The sequence below is a fragment of the Hipposideros armiger genome, unplaced genomic scaffold (assembly GCF_001890085.2).
Source record: "Hipposideros armiger isolate ML-2016 unplaced genomic scaffold, ASM189008v1 scaffold_80, whole genome shotgun sequence".
Taxonomy (NCBI): domain Eukaryota; kingdom Metazoa; phylum Chordata; class Mammalia; order Chiroptera; family Hipposideridae; genus Hipposideros; species Hipposideros armiger.
In genome coordinates, this window is record NW_017731430.1 from 906,880 (window position 1) to 931,985 (window position 25,106).

Genomic DNA, 25,106 nt, shown 5'->3' on the forward strand with positions numbered 1-25,106 from the left:
GGGCGGGCGGGCGTGCGCGCCGGGCCGGCGCCCCCGAGCGTCCCGCCTCGCCTCCGGTGCCCAGCCTCTTCCCGGCTCCGCCACAGACACACACCCACCAAGCACCCGCCGCCCTGCGTGCGCCCCGGCTGGCGCGCCGAGCTCAGCCCCGCTCGATTTTTGCTGTTCGATCCCAGCCCGCTCTGGCTGGGCGGCGGCGGCGGCGGCGGCAGGGGGATGGGGGCCCGCGTGGGGAAGGGGGTGAAGATCGATGAGGATGATGGTTCCTTTTGAAGGATGCCCTAGCTTTCTCCCGCCGCCTCTCCTTTGAGCCTTCCTACTACAGACCGTGAACCCGAGTCAGGGATGTAAAGGGAGAGGGAAAGACGCCAGGAGCTCCAGCCAGGCCGGGGAGACCCTCCTCTCGGTGGAGGGGAGGGGGATTTCCAGCGACAGATCATTGGAGAAGGGGATCGTCGCAGGGAGAGGCGCCCCCCGAGGGAGCGGGGAATCCCACAGCCCTTTGTGGCATCCACGGGTCTGTGGGAGCTAGGTAAGTGGGGGAGGGGGGGCATTGCTGCTCTCGGAAGGGGTCTTCCTTTAAGAATGAATCATCGCGGGCAGCCTAGCCAGACTTGAGTTGCTAAAGGCATTGGAAACTGCCATATGGCGCCGAGTGGACTTACACACAAAGCTGACTTAGCCCTGAGAAAGGGTATTAATGTAAGGCTCTTGTCACAGAGGGGAAGGCGCTCAAGTGCTAGCTCCGGAGAAGCTTCCCGGCAACCTGCCTGGGAAGGGATGGGAACTGTTATTTCTAGGCGATGAGCACTGTTGCCTTCTGTTCCGTTTGTTGGTAAATGCCACACTCACATGCACACACTTGTGGGACAGGATCTAGGGAGGGTGATGTCTCTGATGTATGCACAGCTCTCAGAGCACAGAGACATGCTTGCGTTTTATTCTTCGAGCCGTGGTGCACCGTCTCCGCGCTGTAGCACGGTTCCTGGGAGGGAAAAAGAGTCTCTAAGGAAAGAGCTGCCTGGCTGTTTGCAACACACTGGGCTAGGCTAGGGGACTTGGGAATACAGGTGCCCTGAATGGCACCAAAAGACACCAACCCTTTGCCTCCTCTTTTGCTTCCAGTGCTTAATGACCGTTTTCAAAACAGTAGACTGCCATCCATTTTCTCAAATTATGGGCATTTTTTGTGTATTCATTCATAAAACTTGTCAGTGTGCAATATGTGCAAATATACCATTTATACGTCCGTTATGATTGCACACGTGCTATAATAAGAGACACAAGTGCTGGGAAATTTAGGGTGCACATATGTACATTGGCTTCATTTCATGCAGGTTCAACATCCCTTCTAATCAAATTATGCACTAATGGCAATATCTTAAATAGCATTTCACATTTGTTTTTGCAGTGATTGTTTTCGGGATTTTTGTTGGGAATCTGTTTTTTTTTTTAAGCGCAGCTCAAAGGAGAAGTAAGAATTTGTTATTGTTTTGAAATGTGTAGTATTGTGTAGGACAGAGGTCTTTGGGTTTATTTACTCATAGACGTCAATTGAGATGTTACATTTCATAGGACAAGGGAAAGGTAAATTCCAGTCAAAGATCTGAAGTCCAACGTGTCAGTACTGAGTCACTTAGAGGAAAGATTTTGAAAAATAAGGTAACATTTAAAAAAAATTGTATATGTATAAAATAAAGTTTTATTTTATCTATTTCACTCTTTAGAGAGGTGTGTGTGTGTGTGTGTGTGTGTCAACAAATATAAAGTTGTCCAAAGCTTACTTGTAATACTGAATAAGGTCTATAGACATCTAGACTAGAGAGTTCTTGATAGATTAACCCAAACTTAAACAGTTCAGTAATTTGGCACATTATGCATATGTAGGAGCTTTTAATTGCAGCTAGAGGTGGTGTTTTATAATACAAGGCATAAATAATGTGCTTACTCATGTGGCTGCAAAAACTTTCTGAGAATATTGAGGGTCCCATGTGTGAATAACTATTTTTCCCCACTGAATAAAAAGTAACCTCTTCACCTAAAAGACTTAATATGCCTCCACAAAGTAAATACTATAACCCCCTCGCTCTGGCTGTCAGGTTCAGACCAGTTGTTTATCCGGAATAGAATTCTGCCCAATGTACTTTTTTTTCCTTCCCTGGCCCTATTCAGACTCTTGGAGAAAGGAGTGAATCATTTGGCAGTTGTCCTTGCGTCTTCGTCCTTTTCACCTTCACCTTTCCCTGTCCATGTTAGTATTCCCCAATCTCCCTCTTACGCAAACACGCAGACTCCAGAAAACAACTCCATTGCCTGCCACTTGGAGAATGCGCCTGCCTCTTTTCTTTGCCTCCCCTTTTTCTAGATAGAGTCAATCTAGGCATCAGTTGAAACTATTTCCAGTTTTACGTTTCTCCAAATCTCACAGCTCACCTTTCCAAGCATACACATTTACTTACTATTCCGACGGGATTAGTGAAAATTATTACCTTATCTAGTCCTTTCTGTTTGGCTTTTAGTTTCCTTATTGATACCATGGAGCAACTGTGAACGTGAACTTACTCTTTTAATTACCAGTATGGTAACAAGAGGGAGACTGCTAGATAAAGGAAACGACAGGTTATGCTTTCTGTCACGTCTCTGGGCAACCTGAAAGCATGTCTGTCCAGGATTTTTGCCTACCTGCCTGCATGTCTATGGAAAACCTTCATTCAGCATTGAAAAAGTAATTTTCTCTTGAATTTATAGCTAGCATTTTGAATTGGTATTCTAGAAAGACTGGCTATGGATGTAGACAAAATTACCGGTAAAACCTAGGAAACCTACAAGATATACTTATTCTGACCTAATGCGTATTTTTCCTAAATAAATTATAAGGGATTAATCAGTTCCTTGCAATGAGCTATCCCTTAGAGGCTAATTCCTAAGGAACATCCTTCAAGTCGAGGGGACATCTCTTCATGTACATTTGAAGGTAAATATATAAGGTTAAGACATTCTGTTTACTTCAGAATATAACGTTATTTGAGATTTGCTTAGATTTGTCAAGTGGATTTTACACACAGTCATGATGCCTATTATTTTCCCAAGGGCCTCAGAGGAGTAGAGAGTTCACTTGCATTATATGTGTCATGTTTTTAAGTTCACAGTGTTTTTTAAGCTAAGAGTTTATGGCCTTGTTACTCCTGAAATGATAAAATCAACTTTATAGAGCCCCAGAGTCTTAAATTTTTTAGTCATATACTACAACCGTCTTCGTACTCTAGATCTATAGCCCATTCTTATTCATTGCTTATTTCCTTCTTGTGCTTCTTAAAGACATATTCCCACCAACTTTTTACTGCAAGCTCAGGTTGTCAGGCAGAAAGTCAAGTGTGTAAGACCAGGGGCTCCTTGGCCTGGGTAAGCCAAACCCTACTGTACTATTTTTAAGGGAAAAGTGCCTGTTCCTTTAGGTTGAGTTGTACCTATTTATAATGTCTGATTTATTGTCATGTATCCAGTCATTCATTAATTCATTTATTACTGATTAAGTGTGTATAAATAGCAGAGTGCTTGATTAGACTGTAACAGATGAAAAGAGGTAGGAGACATAGTCCCTGGCCCTCAAGGATTTTTTTGCAGTGTAGAGAGTAAAGCTTGAAGAAGTAAAGAACCACGTATAGAGTTCAAAATCAGGAATCTCTGGCATGCAGAAATGTATTTACAACCTCATACTTAATAAATTAACTAGGGCAATTTCATTAAGAGAATCATAAAAGTTTGTCACAGTCTATGCATTGGGGAACTATTAGAAAACAATAATAATAACTTCTACAAAAGTGATTAATTTTTAGTTTGAAATTAAATTAAGTCATTATAAATATGTATATTATGTTTTAAATTATATTTTATTTGTATAACCAAGATGATGATGATGATGATTGTTGCAAACACTTGAGCCAGGAGATGTTTTCATTATTTTACAAATATTAACTATTTTAATTCTCACAACCATTCTGTGAGGCAGCTCTCACTAATACTCTTTATTAGATACATATGAAAATTAAACTATGGAGACTTTTCTTGTCTAAAGTCACACAGGAAGTAAATGGTATAGTCAAACTTGAACTTGGGCATTCTGGCTCCACTTAACCACTATATTAAGAAATGTTAAGAAGCGTGATCCCAGGCAGAATAAGAAAAGATATTTGCAGCTCCTAGATTTATTTGATGTCTCCCCATTAAAGGATACCATAGTTACTCTTACAGGGGATGCTTGGAAAAGGCCAAAAGTAGGAATTTTATTTTAATTAGGAGAAAACCCCAACATTTTCAACATGAATTGGGAGTCAGAAGGCAGTTTAGTTAGAGGCTGATTTTTAAAAGATGGTTGGACTTTTATCAAAATGCTAAAACATTAGGAAATACTGCCCTTACAGTGACCACAGAGAATGACGCTGGCTGAGACAGATGATCTGACTAATTTCTAATGATTATTTTCAGTTTTTAAAAAATCTGTGACTTATTTTTAATATAGTATTAATATTTTAATGTATTATTTTTAGAATTATATGTTTCTATATTTAAAAAATCATTAGTTTTGCAATATAGTTTTTACTTACCCATGTCACCAGTTTTTCCCCTGTAAAATATATCCCCAATCTATTAATGGGAATTTTAATATAGTCACTTAATAGATTTACTTTCTAGTATACTGTCTAGAGTGCATTTATCTTATTAAGTGACAAATAACTAATGAAATCATGTAAGCATCTATCAAATCGTACATTATTGAGATTTTCATCAAGAAATGTTTATATAATATTTGAAGTAAAGTTCTTTCTAAATAGCCACTGCTTCTGTTTAGGTGAAAAATACCATCTGGATTAAACTTGGAAAATAAAATGGCCAAATTTACCTGCAGAATGCCAGACAGTCAAATATTTAGATACATCCTTGTGATACATTGACATTTTTATTTTCCTCACAGACACCCGATCTCATAGGCTCAGTAACATTGTATAGACAACTCTTAGCCTACAATTGGTTTATAGCATAAAATTTGACTTTAAAAGTTTGTGGTTTTTTTTTTTTAATTTCTAATACATTTATAGAAACAGCACTTTAAATGATGTTTAGGTCACCAGACCAATCCACAAATGCCCTGTTAATCAGTATACCTGAAGTACAGCATTGTTAGTACGAAAAACACCACCATTATGATTAGCAATATTCCTGGGGAATGATATGATTTAAATAATACTTATTAACGGCTTCTTCTCTGTGGGGCCCTTTTGGGATACAGAGGTGAACGCAGCACTGCATGGGTCCACAAGGAGGTGAGGAAATTGAGAATTTGGACATAACTGACTGGCATTAGGCAGAATGAAGAAAGCTTTATAATATTGGTATAGGCAAAATGTTGAATAATTGATTCAGAGTTCTATCGTGAGAGCCAGGGACTGCATATCTCTTCAGGATTCTCATTAGTTCTTTCATCCTTAAGGTATCTGCTGAGCGCCTTCTCTGTGCCAAGCCCTAAGCTAGGTGTTGAGGACATGAATTTGAATAAGACATCATGTACTCACAGCCTGCACGTGTAGACAAATAAATCATAACAAAATGTCGTGAATGCTATTGGAGCAGGAAGGCAATTTAGCTGAGTAGTTAGTTGCCTAACAGAAGCATCCCAAGAAAAGAAAAAAATACGCTGTTTTTTTAGTTCTTATCTAAGATGTATGCAGTCATGATTCTCTACTCAATCAACCCAATACTGCCCCCACCTCTTTTAAGCAGCATTTTGTAATGTCCCTTTTACTTTTCTGAAAGGATATTTATAGGTAGTATAGCCTGTCTACACATGCAGTGTTTTAAAAATGAATATAAATTATCTATCTATCTGTAGTGGAAAAAAGAAATAAAAGGAAAGCAGCTTCTGAAAATTGTAGGTATATCGATATGTGTACATTTGGGTATAACTGCACTAAAAAGATGTAATATAGTCTGATGCTTGCTACTTAAAATGCATAAATTTGGATTTAAGAGAAAATATTCAACTGAACATTGGTGACGCTTTTGTAGGTTTGACATTTTGCTATAAGAACAAAGTAAATATATTCATTGAGCGTGATAGCTACAATTGAAAACAGATGTGGGTGTGTTGTGTTAGTGAATCAGTTGTGTGCAGCGTTATGGTTGGTGGCATGCCTTTCCAAAATGGTGAGACAATCTTGGAGACATTCCAAATATGATAGCTATAGTCCTAGAAAACTTCTATGTAAAAATGTTTTATGTACAACAGGGTTAGGATCTAGTCACAGATAAGAATAAAAACAAGTTTTTCACGTATATATATGTCTGATGAAGTGTAACAATTATGGAGTACATAGAATTTCCATCCACATTGTAGGGTTTCTTGCATTTCTGGGCCTTGCCTTCCAAATATTTAACAATTTTAGAAAACTCACTTGAAAGGACTGCTTTAATCCTATTCAGCAGCACTAATTATGGCCATATCCATCCATTGAAGAAGGCCAATCCAATTCTAATGCATAATTGGGCTATTTTGAAAAAGTAGAATTCTCTTAAGCTTTTAGTAAGGACATACATTTGGAGGCTAACTACAATAAATAATAAAATAAACAGCAACAAAATTAAATCATGTAGATTACTAAACATTAGCCATGTCCTAACAGTAGGCACAATACGTGCGTCTGGCTGATCTGATCGTAACTATCAGAGTTTCATTCTCTATGTGGGCATGACAGTCAGGACTTGGCAGATGAAGTGACACCTAAGCTAATTTTTAAGAGAGGAGGGCACACTCTCCAGGCTAAAAAGGAAGCAGATGGATAACATTTGAGGCCGAGGAAATAACATTTGCAAAGCAGTGTCTTAAAAAGGGCTTGGCTGGTAACTGGAGGCTCAACATTGGCAATTGTAGGCAAGTGATGAGAGATCAGACAGGAGAAGAAGGTTGGGAAGCAAATGCGAAAGGTGCTGTATGCCATGCTGAGTCATTTGGATTTTTATCCTGTAGGACAGGCAGTGGGGGTCAGCTGCAATCTTATATCGAGTGATATGGTCCACTTTAACTGGGGGACAGTCTCTGAGATGGCATGAGAAGGGTGGACTGGAAGAGGAGAAAAGATTGTTGCCTGGGAGACCAGTTGAGAGAGTGTTGAGGGATACCGGTGGGATAATACAGGTGACCTTCCGTGCGAATGCTGAGCGGGAGGCGGGTGTGAATTCTCTGTAGTAATCCAAGTGTCTCCAACGCTCCCAGCCCCCAACACAAGATGTAACAGCAGACTCTAAGCTTCCCTCTTTCTTCTTCAAAGGTCATTGTATGAGTTGCAGTAATGTGAGCCTCCTTAACAAACCTTCACATTTCAGTGGTTAACGGAGTAGACGTTTACTTTGTGTTCATGGGAGTGTCTAATGTGTGTGTTCCGTGCAGTATTTGGGGGACTTTCTGCCTACACAGAGGAGGAGGAGTCCTCTGCCTCTGGCTGGCAGCTCTGGGTGACCATGAACATAGAAAAGGCACATCCAGGAAGTGACACACCTTGCTCCCGTTCCCATTCTGTTGGCAAGATAATCTCATGGCGCCATCTGTATACAAAGAGGGGAATATGTAACCCGGGGCTGGGCAACCACTCGCAGCGACATTTCTATACCATGGAAGGAGAAGCACAAATTTTGCTAAACAGCTGTTTCTATCATAGTCTCCCACTCTGGCTACATGTAGGCAAACCTCAGCACCAAGAGGCTACCTGGAGCCCCTCGATCCCAGCATTAATCTCAACGCCCAGGTTCGATGGGTGATGCTAAGTTCCCCCTTCAGCCCCCATTAAATCTGGATATGGCCCCTTGTTGCCCAGAAGCATTGATGCTAAAAGGTAGGTTTATCGGCCTCCCATCCTACAGTGATGATTGGGTATAGAATAACTGCCTTCAGAATTCCCATTTGGAAAAGTGAAGAATGGGCGACATAGAGCAGCCGTGGGCCCGTAACATGAATGAAATCCCACTAGACATTAGGACAGACTTCCTGCCTGCCAGTGGGGGGAAGTCCTCCTTCAACCCTGGTTTTGATGTTTTGGGAGAACTTCTTTGTTCACTGTTCTCAGTAGCCCTGGAACACCCCTCTGGGTGCTTGCTTCTTCTTTGCCCATTGCTCCCCATGGCCACATCCAAAATGGGTGTTGGGAGGTATACCCTTCTTGGGAATTATATTATTTTCTCAGTCTACTTCTTTCTGGTCCAAGTTTGGATGCCTAGAGGTCGTTTTAGGTCACTGTTCTTTTTCTTTTTTCTTAAGCCAGTCTCCTAATTTCTTTGACAATACAATTCCCTCAAAATCTTCATAGGTTTCTTATCTATTCACTGTCAGTTACACTACTCACTATGGTGAAAGTTCTTTCCTATTCATAATTCTTGAACTTGCTTCATTTCTTTGCTCCTGTCTCAACCATTTGTGTGTCTCAGGTGGTTGTTTTGCAGTCATCTGAAACAACAGGCATGGGTGGTTCGGGAACGTTATTCATCAGGTTTTTGCTGCGAGGCAGAATCACTTCCTCTAGCTGGGAGGTCTTAATGGTCGTCTGTCATTCAAAGCCTTTTCAGTGTCATTTCTCACCTTTAGAGTCCCTGAGGCAGTGGACGGTTCCAGCTTTATCACCTTATGTTTCTAGACTTCAGCTATTCTCCCTTGTTTCTGTTCTCAGCAAATTCTTCCCTGATATCATCCATTATCTTGTAATTCCTTGATATAGGTGTTAGGAGCAGCCCTCATACGCTAGCATTCTGGCTCTAGAGCTGTATATAGATCTGCCCTCTAAGTTGGTGCAGTTTTGCCAGGACATAATAGGGTTCCAGGCCTCCGGTCTTCTCCATCTGTTTCCTTGCCAATGGCCAACACCGCATATTTAGATTTTTGTAAAGTCAGCACCCTCTGCAAGGTATCCGTTTCAGAATAAGTTAGGATGATGCTCGCTGCTGTAATAAACTGAACTGCTGGTGGCTTCACATAATAAAAGTTTATTTCTCACCCACATAACAACCAAATGGAGAGAGAGAGCATGAGAGAGAGAGAGAGAAGTGTAAGTGGGGAGAAAGAGGGAATTGAAAAGATACTTCTGATTCTCAAACATCTTAGTTCAGAAGTGATGACAACACTTCTGCTTATAGTTCACCGATGAAAACTAGCCAAATGGCCCACCTAAAGGCAGGGGGGCGGGGAAATGTAACCCCTGGCTTAACAGGCGCTTCTTAGCGACAACTCTCTCTTATAAAGGTGAAGCATAAGTTTTAATAGACAATTAGCTGACCCTGCTATATTCATTTTCCTGCAGAATAAATTAGGCTGAGGGGAAAGGGGTTTGAGTTACATCCACTTGCTAGTTAATCCATGTGGCGATGACATCTCCCCACCTCACTCCTGCCACTGCCTTGGCTCTCCACCCAGATATCCGGGACTGTCACACATCTTCCTTCATTCTCTAAAGCATCACCAGTAGTAGCTCTTGTATGTAACAGGCTCTGGCTGAGTGCTTTAGGATAAAGGATGGTAATTACACCATAGAGAAGAAACTAATTTTAATTGAATGTTAGAAGTCAGTGCTCCTAGAAATGCATTTGCCATTTCCTACCATAGGGCTTTGCTCACTGGTTCGGATCTCCCTGGGGCCCAGATACCTGCCATGTGCTAGACTTTTTCCTTCCTTTTTACATCTCTTCATCTAAGAGTTTCTGCATACCCGTTCCCAAGGTGCCAGTGGCGTTGGCGTGCAAGTCCACAAGGGGACTTGCCCGTAATAGCTCAACAGTCCATTACGTTTTTTTTCCAAAACAAAGCAGCCATTCTTTCTCTGAGAGGACTTAATGCTTTCTCATGCAGAGTCCGACTGGCTCAAAATTGTAGCCATCTTTTTAAAAAGACATGTGAATATTTATTAGGCATTTTCATATGTAAAACACTTTTCTAAGTCACCAGGTTAAGCAAAATTGGTTTTGACCCTCACGGGACTTACAGTCTGTCTGAAGGCCAAGTGCTGTGAGTGGGTCGGCCCTACGCCCAAATGATCGATGATTTTTCATGACCTCTGTGGAAAGGAAAGGTGATGGGGGCAAAAGCAAGGCTGCTGGAAATGAAGAAGGGAGGCTGACCCTTGTGGCATGTGGGCTGTGGTGTCCTGACCTGGGGGGGCTGGAGTGTCATGCCGCCATTATGACCCAGAGATAATTTTAGGCTCTGCTTCTCATCACCTGGTTCATTTTTTGCAGATTCCAGAACTTGAGTTATTTGGTTCTTTTCCCACTCTCTCCAGTTATTCTCTAACAGTGGGCGCTCAGTAATGTCAGGATAAGCTGGCCCTACATGGAGATCGGCCAGGTGTGCAAACATGGCATTTGGGGAGAATGGAACAGAGGGCAGGTGGCAGTCCAGGTAGGCAGGAAGTTAGATTTGAGGAATATTGGGAGAAGTCCTGGCTAAATATGGGAAAGGGAGTCTTGGAGCAGGAGCATTTGGAGATTAGACAGACAGGGCAGGTGGGGCAGGCGGGATTGGAATAACCCAGACCCGTGGACTCAAATACTCTGGTTTGTGAGTGCTTAGAGTTTAGGAAGAGGTCTACATCCATTGACCTACAGATGTCTGTTTTCAGGAAAACTATGGGATGGTCACATTATCAATGCAGGGATTCAGACATGGTGGACCAGACCGGTTCCTATCACCAAACTACCAATACCTCTTTCTGGACTACCATGAAAGTTTACTGACTGGACTCTGAGCTTCTTTTGCTGTCCTCTCAACCTATTTTGCCCTTTGCTTTTTTGTTTTACAAAAACAAAAACAAAACAAAAACATTTTTGATCAATGTCACTCATCTACCCCGAAAGAATTTCCCACTTTTCTGAGGATACAGGCTTCAATCTTTACTTTGGGGGTTACCATATTCCTTCTTCGTCTTCCAAACCATCACCCGCTTGGAGTAAGGCCATTGTTCACAACAGACTCCGGTGAGCGTGGCCCTGCCCGCCAGCCTCCTCTTAAGCACACTCGCCCCTCGTTTTCTGCTGCAATTTCTGGCTTTCTTTTATGAATCTATGGTCTACTTGCCATCAGGTATGTACATGTAGTTAGTTTGGGATTTCCTCTCTTCTCACTTTCACGTACTTAACTCTTAATCATGTCTGATCTCAGGTCAAAAGCCACTTGCCAAAGAAGTCTTCTTGGGCAGCTAGATTAGGGTGGGTCTCTCCATTATTCTCTTGTCAAGAGAAAAGAGGTGGGATCCAGAGATGGCTTATATGTTTATATTTGGTTCATTGGAGGCCAGGTTGGAAATGGATATTTCTAGAATTTAAACCATACTGGTTTGGAAACTTAGGGTTTCCTAAACTAATTCATATTAATAATAGTCCAGGCTTGCACTGTCTCGTATTGTAGCCACTAGCCACCCATGACTATTTAAATTTAAATCAAATTTAAAATTTATTTGCTCAGTCTCACCAGTCCAACAGTTTATGTCGCTAGTGGCTGCTGTAGTGGAGAGCACAGATTAGAAAATTTCCTTCATCACATCAAGTTCTATTGGAAATCACCCAGTAGTCTCCTATGCAGCACTTACCCAATTCTAACTTTACTTTTTATTTTTTTATTTTTTTAAAGATTTTATTGGGGAATTGGGGGAGGGGAACAGCATTGGAGAATCGGGGAAGGGGAACAGACAAGTTGCTGTCCTTTGGTTCTTCAGTCTAGTTGTGGAGGACGTCGCTTCACTGGCCCATGTTGGTATTATCATTGCGCTCTTCCTGGGCGAGGCAGATCAGTTGCCGGCTTCTGGATGGCCACTCACTGCGGCTGCTGGCCGCTCACGCTGGCTGCTGGCCACACACGGTAGCCCATGGCAACCCACTGCAGCAGGGGCTGCAGCCCACGCCTTCGCTGGCGACTCACAGCAGCCCAGCTCCAGGTTGAGCTGTTGTTCACCATCTTAGCTGTAGAGGGCAGTGTCACTGGCCCTCATGTGGGATCCGAACTGGGGCCCTGTTGCTCAGAGCTGGCATCCCAAGCCAACTCTTAACCAATGCGCCACTCAGCCGGCCCTACCCAATTCTAACTTAAAACTGTGGGTGATTACTTATTTACTGTCATTTCCCTGGGTGAGAATGTAAGCTCCATACAGGCAGAGACTGTCCTTGTTCACTATTTTATCCACAGCCTCTCTACAGCTCCAGGCACATAGTTGATGCTTATTGTTTATTTGTTGAATCAGTGAGTGAAGGAATGGATGGGGCCAGGACATAAGTCAGGTTCTAGGTCACAAAGTAGTCCCAGGAATGCAGTTCTCAAGAACAGCTGCCCAGGATGGGGCAGAGTTCAGACCAGAGCAAGCCTGTTCCATGATGAGCTGCCAGACCACAGCCCTGCACTCTTACACTCACATACTCTTTACGTTCCTCTTGCTAAGTGCCAGGATGGTCCTTGGGGATGGAGCAGTTTGTAACTGGAGGTCTGGGGGCTACCACTGGTCAGAATGGAGGCAGCTTGTGGGACACACAGCCAAGACAGAATGTGGTACTTCCAACAGAATTCTTCTCTCATCCCTATTTCAGAACAGAACTCAGCCTCGTAGCTTCACAGGAAGTTGTCTAGACCAGCGATTTTCAATAGAACTTGATGCAATGATGGAAATTTTCTAGTCTGTGCTCTCCAATACAGTGGCGCCTAGCCACATAAGCTGTTGGACTTGTGAGATTGAGCAATTCAATTTTAAATGTGATTTAAATGTAAATAGTCATGCGTGGCTAGTGGCTATGATATGAGACAGCGCAGACTCTAATGAGTATCTCCCAGGTACATGGTCCGTGAACTGAATGTCCCGTGTTTTGTTTCTATCCATAGAACTGTTCTGTATCGAAGGCGTTACTTTCTTTGTGTGAACTGTACAAAATGTAAAATATTTCATAAGTGTAGAACATTATCTTAGTAACTTTCTGTGTGATGTGAACTTAGGGCTTTCTCACGCTCACTTTTCCCAAACAGGAGTTTTTGTTGTTCTCTCTCTTCGCCTCTGTCTTGTTCTTCCTCTATCCTTGTTTCCTTTCTAACCTCTAAAATGACACAAACCCAACACTGTGTCTTTCCACAAGTTCCTTTTTTTTTGCCTATTGATTTCTTTTGTGCTTATTTACAAAAGCAGTTGTATCAGTTCAGATCATTAACCAAAAAAAAATCTCTGAAATGATGATAGCTCTTGACATGCCAACTGATACATTTTTGGAGATTTATCAGATAGAACAATTTCAATATTTACGTAACTTGTGTAAGCAATGCAAAGGGAAGTGCAGTTCTGAATTTTTTATAGTTATCACCTAGATAACATTATAGTTGCTTTTAAGCCTACTGTACATTCGTTCCCATGTGACTGGATCTATTGAATTTTTTGTCCTGTTTTTTTTTACAAATGAAAGGCTTCTCAGGAAATTAATATAAGAATGAGAAATGGTGTTTAAAAGGCAGAATTCTGAAATATACCAGTAAAGTAACATTTGAAAAGAGATGGTCCATCTTGAGCCTTTTCCCCTAGCCTGTATAGCTTAGAACAAATGTGTCTTGCGGCTTTCGTGCTAAATGTCTCCAGTTCATAAAATCACAATTATTAATCAGACTATCATTAAATTTTAATTTACTTTGGAGGTAAATGTCATTTTAAATTTGGAATCCTAGTTTTTTTCTAAATCTAAGGAGAGCACTTTCATTAGGTGTTATAGAAAGAGTGCACGTAGAAAGCTTAGATGCTATTAAAAAGCTACTTCTTAAACTTGGCTTCTAATTTCATTCAGGCCCAGCAAAATAAATGGTTTCCAGCATAAAAAACCTAGTTTGTAATCAATATATGCAGCTAACGTAGAGCATTATAGTAAGGTTTTTTGTCACGTATTTAAAATCTAGGGAGCCATTTTTTGGGGGCAGGCACTTTATAACATTTGGAACACAGTATTTGATCTATAGTAGGTGCTCAATAAATATTCATTGAATGAATGAATAAAATGACTCTTTTAATTCATTAATTCATTTAATTCATTAGTTCATCCGTTCTTTTAAGACCTCAAAAAGCTCTTAAAATGCCAAATGGTGATTAAGGCGATAGCTCCCGTACATAAACATGCTATTCTATAAAGCCCCTAAATTAAGATAGCTGCGTCCTTTGCTGGTCTTGTATACCTCTCCCTTCCTTTACATCAATATGTTTAAATCAGGTAGGAAGCTTTAATTAAATAAACATGTAAGTGAAAGTTTAAGAACTATTTAAGTCCATACTATTCATTGGAGCCTACAAAGCACATGCTAAAAGCACAAATCCAAAAATCCCTGTAATCCTGTGGGTTCCTTGAGAGCAAGGGTTGCTTTATCGTTTTGTGTCCCCTGCCCTCAGTGTAGTTACTCTGACAGCCAAGTAACACATTGTTTTGGAAGGAAGGGAGGGAATGAGAAAGGAATAATGGATCTAAAGCAGTCTGAGTAATTTCTACTTTATGATCTTTCTCCATCCTGAACCTTATTGGAATAGTAGAAATTACAGATGTATGTTGTCATCGGGAATCATTAATAATTTGGTCAACTTGTCAGTCTTTGTAGGTTTAACTGGGGGTGTGAGACACTGGTCTCCCCAGCTATCCAAAAGTAGTTTCGTAGCATTGCTATGAAACTTTTCATAAGCCAAAATGACGTAAAGCAAAGAAGCAACCACCTTAGGACACATCTTGCTAAGAGATGCACAAAATAAATTGAGATAAAGCACAGGTTCTGTCAGACACAGTTCAGAGCTATGGCAGCTTTGCAAAACAAACTTTTGAAAAGCAGGGAATCCCTGTAGTTATATTGCTCTTGCTTTGTTGTTTTTTCCCTCCCATCGTTCTAATTTTATCTTTCTTTTTGGTGCTCCAAGAGGGAAAGGTCCAGTGAAAACAACATAGTTTCAGGAACCAGAGACTGGGCTTCTAGCCCTGATACTGAACGGATGCTAGGAAGATCATTTAACTCTCCCAGGGTTGCCCTTTCAAATGCTGTGTATTTTATATTTTTAACATTTAAAAAATATTATTTAAGCATCTACCTTGACTGTAAATCTCTAGTACTAAGTCTAATAGCATTACTTTTGAAAGTCGCATCCTAAAATTTATGTTTAGTTTAAAAAATTTAGAACTGCAACAACAGTTGCCAACCCTATCATCTCTATCCATAAAAAAATTATAACCTTGAATATATTTTATGCATGCCACTTAGGCCAAGAGATAGACGTAATGGTACAGGAATTATCGGAGGTTCCATCTTTCCTTCTATATCATGATAAAAAGATTGCTGAAGACTGTTCCTATATTTCCATTCATCATTCCGAGGCATCTAGAATCTTGCCATTCAAGGAACATCCACAGCATCTTTATTTATTATTATTTTTTTAAATTTAATTTAATTTTTTTTTTTAGCTGAGCCATCCTGCCACCTGTTGGCAGCACAGCATCTTAATGAGGTTAAGAACATGGGCTTTGAATTAAGATGATGCTGGATTGGAATCCTGGAACCAGTATCTTACTAGTTGTGTCATCTTGAGCAAAGAGCTCGCCTTTTTGAACCTCAGCTTCTTTATATGTAAATCAAAGGTAAAATACCTACCCCAAGGTAGTGGAGAATTAATGAGAATTCTCATTATGGAATTAAATGCCCAGCGGCTGCGTATACTAATCACTCATTAGTGGTAGATGATGAAAATGATAACTATTAGCAGAATTCACCAAGATCATAACTTTGGCTCTCCTTCAGATACATCTCCAAGAATATTCCTACCTTCTAGGAAATATAATTTCTACTTACGGACAGTTTGATCTTCAGATGAAATAAAATCCAGATTGCAAATTTGAATCCCATGGCAATGGCTTGTTTTACGCTGATGTGCTCTTTTATTATAATCCTGACTATGTGAGGCTTGCAGAGTTGAAAAAGAGTGCTTTCAATATCACCATCTAAATCTAGAAGAATTCGTTCTTTCCTTGAAGACAAGAAATGAAAAAATAATATAACAATGTTAAAGAACTGGAAAAAGGGAGGGGAAATCTGTAATTTCACTATCCTTAACCAAGCTATTTCTTTCAATGATAACAATAGTTTTTCCTTTATTTCTGAATGTTTTCACCCTTGGTCCAAAGTAACACTCTGTATTATACTGTTGCAACCATAATTTTTAGGTTCTTCCACACTGTTTTTCAAATTACTTATTTGAAGACTGTATCATCTGGTACAAGTCACATGAACTCAGGGCTTCAGTCAGCCCATCTGTGATCTCTAATTTTTACATGTTTATTTTAGAAAATGTTGATGGAATATGGTGAGCTAATTTTTCTCATCAAATGCTTTGATATTTTCTTATCAAATTATGCTAAATTATATTATTAACAGTAAATTTAACATTCTAAGATTCATGGATGCTAGTAGGTCATCTCATCCATCTGCCTTACGTTCTTACCATGATTTATTTATTATCATTGTAGCTTCCTAGCATTTTACACAACAGAGACACATGGTAGATTGAGAAAGCGGGCAGGGACTGGGGGAGGAATGCTTATAAAGTGCCATACACAGATGGATGCTTAATAAATGTTGTTTAATGACCCTCACTGATGACAGGGTGGATGAAAAACATTATTCATAAGGGATGTGGACATGGATGTCTATAGTTGGTGAACCTCTTCCCTTTTCTACTCAATGCACCAAAAAAATATCAAGCGCACAATTACTTGTGACATATTCTGATTGTTTTAACTAGTTCTAGTAATGAAGGAACCCACTGATTCGTTAGAAACCTTTTTTTGTCATACTAGAATTTAGAACACATTTATTTTGAATATGCACAGTCATGAAAAGTACCTATGGATGTGGCTGCATTGAGTATCCGGAGGTGAATTTTGGCAGCAGTCTGCTTTGAGTCTGAAGATGTGGCCGCCTATGTATTATGATTGGACTATATTGTGATTGGAAATTTTTTGCCTTTCACCTTAAGTTGTTTTCCCAACCCTGATACTGCTCTGCTTGTGTTTCCGTTACTGTAGGGTCATTCCTTTGACTCAAGTTTGCCTTCCTTTGAAAGTCTTCACATGGCAATACTTATATCACAGAGAAAGAGAAAAGGTCATTGTTGAAAGGTATAATAAGCTCCTTCTTTGAAAAAAAATTTGGACTCACTAACTCTTCTTTTACTTTATTCTTTTACTGGTGGAAATTGTATTATATTGGCTTTGCTGGCTTGAATATTTTTCCTAGGCATGAGTGTAAGCTGAAAAATAGAAAATTCACTTTCGCAAAATTTTAAGTTGAAGACATTGATAAGAGTAAACTTTTCCCTCTTCTTCCTCTGACCAGTGGAATATGTAGATGAGCAGAATTCACACAGAAATCTCAGAGAACCATAAGATGTGATAGAAGACGTTTTGGAGGCAGTCTTGTCAATCTCTCATCAGGGAAGAAGTTAATCCTGTGCCTGTCTGACAGGTGGTCACCTGGGATCTGCTAGAACATTACCGGGCCCAGTGGTGTTTGGACGTAGCATAGTCCGACACTCTGGGTCAGCAATAATTATCAGGAAGTTTTACTTATTTATCACTTGTTCCCTATATAGTTTCAGAATATCTAGCTCTTAATTTGAACCCAGGCCTTCCTTGTTAAAATGGGCAAATGCAGGCCAGCAGAACTTCTAAGCAAATTGGAAGTCACCGTAATAAACTGATAGTAGATGATGTTAAAACATTTGACCCCCCCCAAAAAAAGTATTATAGTGCTCTGAAATTCATTATCCACTCATTCATTCCTTCTTTTGGGTAATCCACAAACATTTAAGCACTGGTGCACCAAAGATGCAAATAAGGATAAGAGATGTTCATCACTTTGAAGAGCTCACAGCTAAGAAGGTGTTTTCAGGTAAAGCTCACCTTCTTTACTCTGTAGCTTTTAGCACAGTTGTATTTGGTTGCTTGTATGTTTGTGTGTAGAATGTCTGCCTACCTCCCCTAGAATGTAAGCTCCATGATATCAGAGGTGGTACCTCCAGCAGAGTAAGGACTCATAAATGTTTGCTGAATGGATGAATAGGAAAGAATTCTAATTATGATATGGTACAATGAGACAAGCATTATAATAGATAGAGTAAGCTTATAGCCCGTTGTGGCAGAAGACATTCATTCTCCCTAGACAAGGTATTTGTTCTTGACCTTGAGTAATGAGGAAGAGTTTATCAGACGGAGAATGTGGAAAAGAGCATTTCATCCATGAAAGTCATATTGGATGTGGGAAGTGGCAGGTAATATGAAGTAGCTGGTACTAGAGGAAAATGATTTCTAAATAAATGTGAAATAAAATATATACATCTGATCATTTACTTTGTCATTCAGCTAATATTGATTGTGTGTCTGCTGCATGCTAGGCACTTGGGATACAATGGTGAATAAAATCATCAGACATGATTTCTGCCCTCAAGGAACTTAAGGTTTACTGGGGAGATTGGATAGTTATCAAATAATTCAAATACTCATCTCCAAAAATATAAAACTGCTGTTGTGACAGATGCTCCAGGTAAAAGGAGCACTCTATGTAAGAACTTACTCTCTGTAAGTTCTTAAAACAGGAGGGTTAGTGTATCGTCAAGGAAATCCGCGGTGCTATCTAAGATGTGATCCTTGAGTTGATATTAGAAGGTGAAGCGGGGAAGAGAATAGATGTGCTGAGGGAGAATGGCCCAGGAAACGAAAGAAAAAACTAAAGCAGGGAAAGAGAGAGAGCAAGGTATGTGATGGAACTGCAGAGATAAGTGGAGGACAGACCTTGCAGTCTTCGTGTTGTACTGTGTCTTTGTCCTGAGAGTGGAAGCATGGAGGCCTCTTCAAGAGATGGCCTCGATCTGCTGATGTTTGGATTGCAGCGTGCGGAACTGGCAGAGGGGTCTGGAGCAGAAGGAGGTAGTTACCTTAAAAACCCATAGTAGGGAAGCAGAGGAAAAGCCAAGAGTGATTCTGTCAAGTGTGCATGTCTTCAGAAGAACCCAGCCCTGTAGCCTGGCTGCAGCCGTTACCCTTTAAAGGAACGAACAGTATATAGGAGATAATGCATCTCAACTTGGTGTCATTTGAATCAGTATTTTGACATGGAGGTAGACAAAGAAATAAAAGCTTTTCAAACTTCGACCAGAAGGTGAAAAGCGAAGAATAACGAGATGGGGTGTGATGGAAAGAGATTTCTGTAGGTTATCTACAGATTTGGGTTCTAGTCCAAGTTCAGCACCTACCAGAGGTCAGCCAAGTCACGTGACCTCACTGGCGCTTAGTTCTGAAAGTTGTAAATAAGGGATTTGGACCTGATCATATCCAAGCTCCCTTCTGCTACATTCTAGGATTTTAATCTCCGAACATGGGGGTATATAAAGCATGGTATAATGTTTAAGTCATAGAGACTGATCTCAGCTCAGACTTCTTATTTGAGCTTTTAAAAAGCCATATTGCCTGTAATGTGTTTGATTATGGAGAATTAAGGGACCACAGTGTAACTGGAAAGAGTATTTTTCACTATTAAATGGAGACCAGCTGAGAAATATCCCTTGTCAAGAATCTTACCACTGAGCATTCCAGACCAATCATTACATGATTTAAAAGCTAATTTTATTGGAAGAAACCTAACAAAATCTCTAAATCCTATTCAAACTTCATAAATATTTTCTACTTGGTTTCATAGAGACCTAATCTAACTTATGCCAGACACCCAAAAGGAATATGACATTTAAGTCAATCATGCACATAGAAGATTTATTATCCACATAGAACTCCAGGGAGTAACTGAAGTTTGTGATGTTTATTATTTTTTTTAAAATCAGGACGTTACAGGGTGGCCAAAACTTATTTCCCATTTTTTTCAGTGGCACCAATAGTTTCTCTGTTGGTTGCTTTTTTTATTTTTCTCATCACCTTTCATCTTTATCCCTTTTACTCTGGTGTGACCCTGGGAAGACTTTTGCAAAAGGAGACATTTAAAAAGACATATCTTGGGCCCCAACGTAAAGGATGCTTTTGCCGTCATAATAGAAAATCTACCAGCTGAATGACTGAGCGCTCATATAAAAATCTGAGCCTTTTTGTGTGTGTTTTGAATCAGACTGAAAATTTTCAGTCACGACTATGCCTTGTCGTTTATGAAAGGTCTAAGGTGCATTCTGACATCAGTATTATATTTTTCAGAATAGAGATTTATTTGTTGGGTATGTCTTTTAAAAGGTCAATTTTCTATTATGTTTGTGTGTGATCTAATGCTTTAAATAGTTCTCTATTCTGATGAAGGAAAATCAAATTATGTGTCTAAATAAAATAGTTTATTTATAAATTTGGTTATTTGGAGACATCTATGATATTGAAAGATACTCATATTACATATTCTACTTATGACTTGTCTTTTTCCCCTTCTTACTGAAACCCAATGCTTCCTTTGACCACTGAAAGCAAAGCTTTTAGGATTTTGTTTGAGTGTATCTAAAAAAAGCATCGGTTATATCAAGGATAAAGTCCTGGATTTTTTTTTTTTTGAAACTAAGGAGTAAACAGTTGTGCTAAAATCGAGGAACATATTAATATTAGCAGCCTTTGCAGAAAAGAAATGCCACCCTCCATCTTTCTGAGGACAAGGACAACATTTCAATATTACTAGAACTTCACGTATTAAAAAAAGCAATACATAGTATGAAATTCATTAATATTTCTGGCCAGGTTCTAATGTAATTGAGCAGTTTTGTTGAATTTCTTAGGATAGCTGAAAGTTTCCAAAACCTTACTTTGAAATACTATATATCTTTCTGAAATAAATTTGTTTGGTTTTTAACTTGATGTAATTTTATTTTTTTTTCATTATTAAATTCTGGAGGTGCTTTTTAAAAGTTCAGCAAGTACTAAAAAAAACCATTAAGCATTGATTATATTTTCAACTAATGCGTTTCTCTCTACGTATCTACTGCAAACTATCTTTGTGGCTCTCTGAAACAGAAATAGCTGTTATATGAAAAGATGCATTTACTACTTAATACCATACATGAAAATTTGAGAATATGCTTTAGAGCTCTGCATAGAGTGACATAGACTTAAAGGTCTCAGAGCTGCTTGTTTGCAAATGCTTGTTCAGAGTGTACCAGCAACACAGCAATGAAATGTTAAACATCACTTAAATCTTTAGAAAGATTTGCTTTTCATCTTCACAGAATCGCACATGGGACTAGCCCTGCCTTGCTATACTAAGAAAGTGTCAAGTATATGACATCATGGTAGTATTTCTGAGATGACAGTCAGCCCCGCTCCCCTTTCAAACCTGCAGCCTCAAGCTGTAATTAGGGTGCCAGGATCAGAAAGTTATGTTTTGTCAGGTTTGGCCCCAAATGGGTGGCAGCATAATTTCATGCTGCTGGTAGGAGCAGGGTGCAGCTGTGCAAAACGAGAATGTTTGTTGTTTATTGTCTAAGGAGTCGCTTTTATCTCTAACAAACTAATGAAAGGATGTTTAGTACATTTGCACTGGTCCACTGACTGTTGCAAGCTTGACTTTTAATTGATCGGATGAGGTGAAATAAATAAAAAAACTGCCAAAAGAAAAGATTCACTGAGATTTTGCCCTTGGCATAAAAATGTGCATTCCATTTATAACTATTTATGTATATAAATTCTACACAGTTGCATAACATCTTCACAGCTTAAGATTTGAATTATTACATTTTATATTATACTTACATACTAAATTCAATCACATGATTAATTCTTATGGGATAAAATTATTAAGATAGATATAATTTCACTTACAAAACTATCTGTGAGAAAACACAACATCATTTCCAATTTAATTACTCAAATTAAAAACATAAATTTTGCAAGCTCTCTAGAGTGGCAAGACACCATACCTAACGCAGCAGAAGCCAATGGATTCATTATTAGAAATAAAATTGATCTAACAGAAAAGAACATAGATTAGAAATGAAAAGTTAAAATCTAGAAAAGCAACTAAACACTAAATAAAATAAATGAAACTTTTATCATGTTCTGAACATAGCCTGTTTCAAGCCCTGATAAATATTAAAGGGCTCTTGAAATGAAATATGAACACCTTTTCTTGAGAAACTAGACATGAAAGAATGTTTTCATGGATCCTGAAGCAGTATGATGATGTTTATTTCTCTCTAAATAAGGATGATGATTGGAGGGGGAAGATGGTAAGGCCACAGAATCATAGGGAGGAAAAAATTCAGCAGGTGTTATAGGAAATCAAAGAATTATAGGCATGGAAATGCCATTGTTTAATGGATGAGGGAACCGAAGTCCAATCAAAAAGGCGACAGGGGTACAGAAGTTCGGCCCGACTGGACCTGGGGTCCTGAGTCTCAGAGCACAGCCCCTTTTTGCAATCTCATACAACCGCTCATAAAAAAGTTGAGGTGTGTTTTTCTCTTCTTTTGGAGAGGGATGTAGTATTTTCATCTCGGGAGGTTTTCACAATAGGATGTATGTACAAGTTTGAAAATATAGAGTTTGGTTTTGTGGTTGGTTCAGAGGCTGTGAGGATAGGAAGATCTAGGGAATGGGACAGGAAAGAGAGGGAGAGGAACGGAAGAAAGATAAGCAGTGTCGGGGGGAAAATGGGAGAGAAAAACCACAAAGGAAGAGAGAGACGGGAGAATGACAGGCAGGCAGGCAGGCAGAAAGGCCCAGTGAGTTTCAAAGGCCCTGCTGATTAGGGGTGACTTGAATTGTGGGCTTCCATATGTGATCTTCATTTTCCTCAACTACCCTGAAAGCTTGATTAACTCTCTGAGTACTGTTCACAGCTCTTTAACTGCTCAAGAATTTATGCCTATGAGCCTCCATTCCTTAGCAGGTAACAAGCAGGACATTTCTGCCAAGAGAGAATAAAAAACTTGTAGCCACAGTTAACAATAGACAGCACAGATCATCTTTAAGACTTAAGAAAATCAGATGAACAGGTCACATCCTCTCCTCCTAAATTTCTCTACCCTTGCTTTGAAGGAAGGGCATTGAATTTCCGTCTGTCTTTTATTGTGGGATTTGTAATCAACACTGGATTGCTTATAATAGAAAGCTCTTGATCAGTGAAGAAGGTATTTTGAAATTTAACTCTTATGACCTCTCTTCACTTGAGACACACGATCTACAAAAAAAAGAAAATTCACTCTAAGTCATTAGTGTGAAATTATTGAAGACAAAGGTTGACCTACTGGCAACTGCGACATAGCATTTATGCTTTCAGTCATAACTTTTTACAAGAAAGCAAGTCACGCTAAGCACCTGACCACAAACGTGAGATGGTGTCACATTGGAATTTGCTCTTGTTTTTTGTTTTTTTTAAAAAACCTGTTATCTGATATTATAATCAGTTCAAAACCCGTTTATGTTCTTCCCATTAGTATAAAAGATGATATTCCAAAAAGAGTAAATTCATTTTATGTTTATTTGTAGCCAAGGTAAAAATGCTTATTATTCATGTGGACTGTTCTCATAATCTGTATGGATTGCTGAGATGTTATTGTACCGACAACCAAGTTATTTCATGGAGAAGAGATTCAGATTCATCACTGGATTGCCACATCTCTAATAGTGTCAGCAGTTTTGCCTGATCCTAATATTGATGCTCAATTTTGCATTTATATATACATATAGTCCATTGTCACCTGAATACAAAAGTTGGATGTGAGCATCAGTGGCGTCAAAGATACATGCTATGAGGTGCCTGTCATGTGTATGTGCAGTGCTCAGTAAAGAAATGGTGGGACCAACAATTCTTGGCCTTCCAAGTTTATACACCACTTCAGAAGACAGAATATAAGCATAAAAAAAATTTAATGCTAGCATTTATTTAATAGATGCTAGTATAGCTTTTAATCTTAGTTTTCTTTCAGTAATTGGAATCCACACTTAAAGGAGAAAGATGAATTTTCTTAGTCTATTCAGATATACCTCCCTATGGCGAGTACTTCACATAAACTACCTCATTTAATCGTCATATGAAGTAGATACTATTATCCTCATTTTGCAGATTAAGAATTTGAGGATTAGAGAATTTGAGTTACCCAATTATTTTTAACTCTTCTTTATTTTGTAAAAATAAGCATTTTTGTCTGTAATAATGTGCTTAAAATATTTCTGTGACTATGCAGTTGAAAAAACTCCCAACACAAGTGTATTTATTGTGTCCTATTTGAAATACTTCTTATATAGTCCATCTATATTTTTCTCATAAATTTGACTTATTTTCATTTCAGAGGATACTCGGCTTCCATGGGGGAAATAAATTTAACTTATGGGAGTGGAGACACCAGAGACATGCATAAATTGGTGTGTATCTTAAAAGAGAGTTCTAATTATAAGGACTTCTTAAATCTAAAAGCTCTTCCCTTTGGTATAAACAATTGACTTGTGAAAAAAAATGGTGTTTTACATTACAAGTGGTGTTTTAGATGAATTTCTTGAAGCTCTGTGAATTTCTGTAAAAACGGGAGGATCACATAAGAAGATGCTTGCTGCTGCAGATCAGAATAAGGAATATTAGGTCAACAAGAGGGAATACTAGAGCAGTAATATTTTAAGGAATTAGTACATAGGATAAGGAGCTGTGCAGCAAAAGAATACAAACACACACACACACATACACATTCTGACATGCTATATCCACACAAACATATATACACACAACATAAACATAGATACATAGTGATCCAAATAACTCCATGTATGCATTTTTCTGGCCATATACATTAGCCCTACTAGATCTTTTGCTAGCTGCCTTCTGGAAAGCAAAGAATCGATTCATTATTTAACATTTATTTAATCCTCCTAATATGTAAGCACGGTGCTCAGTGATAAGGATATAATAGTAGAGAAAATAGTCTTTGCCTTCAAGAGTACCCAGAATCCTGTGGGAAAAGGGCTATTGCAGTGGTTTGATGAAATAGAAGAGACATTCACAGAGAGTTTCATGGCCCTAGGGGAGGGATACCATGGGGGACTTCATGGAGGAGGTGATGTCTGAGCTG

General features: G+C 39.3%; 1 protein-coding gene across 5 annotated transcripts in view; it reads left to right on the top strand.

The window, feature by feature from the left end:
- Nucleotides 1–25,106, top strand: part of KCNB2 (potassium voltage-gated channel subfamily B member 2) — a 375,151-nt gene that overhangs the window by 2,894 nt on the left and 347,151 nt on the right. Inside the window, exons 1-4 of one of the 5 annotated variants that reach the window (XM_019643577.1) lie at nt 1,641–1,662; nt 17,098–17,190; nt 17,883–17,962; nt 24,336–24,408. The exons of 1 other annotated variant lie outside the window; for it this stretch is intronic. The gene's annotated coding sequence lies outside the window, so the exon portion shown is untranslated. Of the gene's footprint in view, nt 1–43; nt 533–1,640; nt 1,663–2,911; nt 2,975–17,097; nt 17,191–17,882; nt 17,963–24,335; nt 24,409–25,106 lie in introns of those variants that run through there. 3 more of the 5 variants (XM_019643578.1, XM_019643579.1, XM_019643575.1) reach the window with 3 other exon arrangements.